A 4047-nucleotide genomic window follows, 5' to 3' on the forward strand; every position below is an offset into this window, starting at 1 on the left:
TTTACTATTTTTAAAATAACATAAAATATAAATATAATTTTTATCTAAAAATAAATTTTAATTAAAGAGCATGAGAATACAAATGATTCGGTATATTATACGTATTTTTAGGCCATAAAAATAATTTTTAATGAATTATTAAAGAAAATACTTAAAATAAACTTTTTAATTTGTTTAAAGTAATATATGCTGACTCGGATCGGCAACGGGGACACGTAGTGGCCCGAGATTGGATACCGGGACCGCGCCCAATGATTGGCGTCTTCTTGCGTTCTAAATTGCGATAGAAACAACGTTATTTAAATTGAAGTGACCTAAGCTAGGGTTTGCGATTTTACCTAATCCATATGATGGATTCAGGAGATCTTGGGCTTGTTGTACTTGTAGATTTTTCACGCTCCTAGTTGTAGAAGGAACCACGAGCTCTCGATGCCTAGATCGCAAGAAAAACATCTTGGAACAAATTTGCCTTCAGGTCGCTGGAGATCTTGCCGACGACGGCTTGGGATCATCGGGATTCGATTGGGGAGGGAAGAAGGTAATTGCAAAAGTCCTCTATTTGGAACCCTAAAAAGAGTATTTAAAGGCTTGGAGTGATCATGAATGACCTAGATTCAATCTACTATCAATTAGGAGGGAATTAGGAGTTATTAGGCCGTGGTTTGAATTTTGAATCCAAGAGGAGTGATTAAAGGCATTAATGGGTCTTGATTTTTCTTTTAATGGGTCAAATTGACCTAATTATGACTTTATTTGACCAAGTCAGGGTTTGACTTGGTAAACCAAGTCAATCAGGTCAAGGAGGATGGGGGGACAAGTCCAAAGAGGGTTTGAAATTGTTTTGAAATTAAATTGGGCTCAAATAGGCTAAAGGGGTCAATTTGGGTCAACCCTGGTTGACCTGGTTAACCAGGTTGACCCAAGACCTAGGTAAGGGCTCAGCAGACTTAGCATGACTCCCTGAACCCTTTGGGATGGGTCATGGGGTCTAGCCTGGTCAAATTTGACTAGGTTAACTCTCTAACCTGGTATGGGGGAAAAAGTAGGTCAACACCAACTTTCTTAGAGGGGTCAAAGTCACAGCTATCACTCTAATTCCTAAAAATTCTCATGCCTCCAATATTTTTGACAAAATACCTATTTCCCTCTACAATGCTTTTTATAAAATATTTGCAAAGATTCTAGCCAATAGACTGAAAAAGGTTTTACCTACTATCATTCATATTTGATTAAATTGAATCATTTGAGGTGGTTTCGTAAATATCAAAGGGCAGTTCAAATTTGAGGCGAAGGTGCGCGCTATGAAGAAAAATTAGCCTTGAGTCTACAAGCGATGTTCTAATGATAATATTACCTTTGCTAATAAAATTTTGAGAGAATAAAAGTCATACAGTGATCTGTTTTATGCAAAGCTTGACATCCTTAAGCTTTTGATTCAGTTTCAAGGGATTTTATTATTAAAAAGATGAGGCAAAAAAGTTTTCTTGAGATGTTATAGAGATGGATTAAGGGCTGCATTGTTGACCCCTATACCTCAAACCACACGAGAAAGGACCCCAATTGGTGAACAAAGCGTTACGTACTTTGGCGCCATATATAACTTGAAAGGGCAAATAACCTCCGACTACCGAATGAATACCATCGTTGTGATCAGGACACTGAACTCTGCTAGGTCGAGGCCCCTCGCAATTGAATCAGACGAGATCGATCAAAAGGGATGGCCAACACTGAGATTAAAGCGCGAGGTTGATCAAACAATGTCGGATTGACAAACGGACTTCACCGTTGCGTCCGGAATAATGTCAACCTCTAAAAACTGCAAATTTTGTTTATTCAATCTTAAGCGCCCATATTGGTGGCACATATCTCAAGGCAATTCCAATATAATACAATGACGCGCATATTGCGGAAATTCACCTCTACGGAGACGACATGACGTCCGATTGCCAAACGGATGGCATCATCGCGTCCGAAACATCGTCGCCATTAAGAGTCTACATCTTATTTGATTAAATTGAATCATTTGAGGTGGTTTCGTAAATATCAAAGGGCAGTTCAAATTTGAGGCGAAGGTGCGCGCTATGAAGAAAAATTAGCCTTGTCGGTGGTGAAATGATGTCCGATCGCAGAACGGATGACATCGTTGCGTCCGGAACGTCGTCAACATTAAAATTCTACATCTTATTTAATTGAATTGGATCTTTTAAGGTGGCGTCTTAAATTTCAAAGAACGATTCAGATATGTTACGAAGGCACATATTATGAGGAAACTAAGCCTCGTCGTCGCCTAAATGACGTCTGATTGATAAACGGACAGTGTCATTGCGTTCGGAACATCCCCGACATTCAGAATATACATTTTATTTAATGAATTTGGATCGTCTAAAGTGTTAAAAAATTTCAAAGGCGGCTCAAACATGATGCGAAGGCCTGCGTTACGACGGAAACAAGGCCTCGAAGATGCTCGGACGATGTCCGATCAACAAACGGATAGCTCCATTGCGTCCGGAACGTCGTCAACATTCAGAAATTATATTTTATTTGATAAATTTGGATCATCTGAGATTGTTGTGAATTTGCAGGCGATAAAAATATGATATAAATGCATGCACTATGAGGGAAACGAGGCCTCGACGATGATCAAACGACGTCCGATCAACAAACGGAAAATATCATCGTGTCCGGAACGTCGAAGACACTCGGAATATACATTTTATTTGATTAAATCGGATCGTTTGAGGTAAGGTCGCAAATTTCAAAGGCGACTCAAATATATTGCGAAGGCATGCGCTATGAAGGAAACCATGCCTCGTCGCCACCTAAATGACCTCCGATTGACAAATGGACTGCGTCGTTGCGACTGGAACATCAGTAATACCCTAAATTCGTTATCAATTTATCCAGTTTTGATATTCGCCGAAATCGACACGTAAAACGGAGTACTCAGCACGCAAATCGAGAAAATAGTATGCAAATTCAGGCGATTTTGATTTGATTAATGGAGTTCTGCCATTTCTAATTAATGCATAATAACATGTCATGAATATAGCAGTTAACTTATAAATTTTAAGAAAATGGACAGAAACCAAACAAGAAATGATTCAAATCCAATTAAAATCATTACCTAATTTGTTATTCTGTCTCTCTGTCTCATATGACCTTGAACAGACAGATTTATCGCAAAAATAGAACTGAACGAAGTTATTTCGTTCTTCTTCTAGCTGTCTTCCAAGCAGACGATCTCCCGGCCTCTTGCATAACTCCTACAGCCTTCCCTAACTCTTTCACACACATTTCCTCCTTCAACCATCCTTCCTAGACCTCCCACCACCTGCTGCGTTTCCTCCACCAAATCGGTCATCCACTGCATGCACGTCTCTGCAGCTCTTGGCCGATTCTCAGGCTGACTGAGCTCTCCACGTTAGCTTGCTGGTTTCTCAAAGCAGCCAACGTCATCCCCCAACCCGCTAGCCAAGCTCCTCTTCAATTCATCTGTTCAAAAGTCCCTCTTCCTGTATTTGCTTCACGAGGAGATCAGCAGAGTTCATTTCTCTTTATATAGAAAAGGTATACAGCAACTCTCAAGTTATGTTTCACGTGAAAAAAAAAAAGACATTAGCTCTGCCTTTTTTTTTTTGTCTATTTCACGTGGAAGATAGCTAACAAACAAAGGTTCTTCACTGCAAAGTTCCTTTTTTTTTTTTACTCACCACCACTCGAAGCCTTCTAAGCCACAAATCCAGCCGTCTGTCTTTACGCTTCCGCACCTTCTCCACTGACTTGCTCCCACTCTTCAAATCAGCCGTCCAAATAACCTTAAATTAGGAGCTCGTTATCTCTTGCTCACTCCTCCCCAAGGCTTGCCGAACTCAAACCGCCACCTGACGCCTTCTGATTTCCCCACCCGAAGCTTGTCTTCTGGTTCCTGCTCTGCCTCTAATTCCCTTGCCTAATTACAGAAGGGTATTTACTTCTTTATATAAATAATACTTTTGTCTTTTCCCTTAACGCCAAACAGATCCATGTGCTTTTTCTTTATGAAACCTG

This window comes from Dendrobium catenatum, unplaced genomic scaffold (genome assembly GCF_001605985.2).
Source record: "Dendrobium catenatum unplaced genomic scaffold, ASM160598v2 fragScaff_scaffold_315, whole genome shotgun sequence".
Lineage (NCBI taxonomy): Eukaryota > Viridiplantae > Streptophyta > Magnoliopsida > Asparagales > Orchidaceae > Dendrobium > Dendrobium catenatum.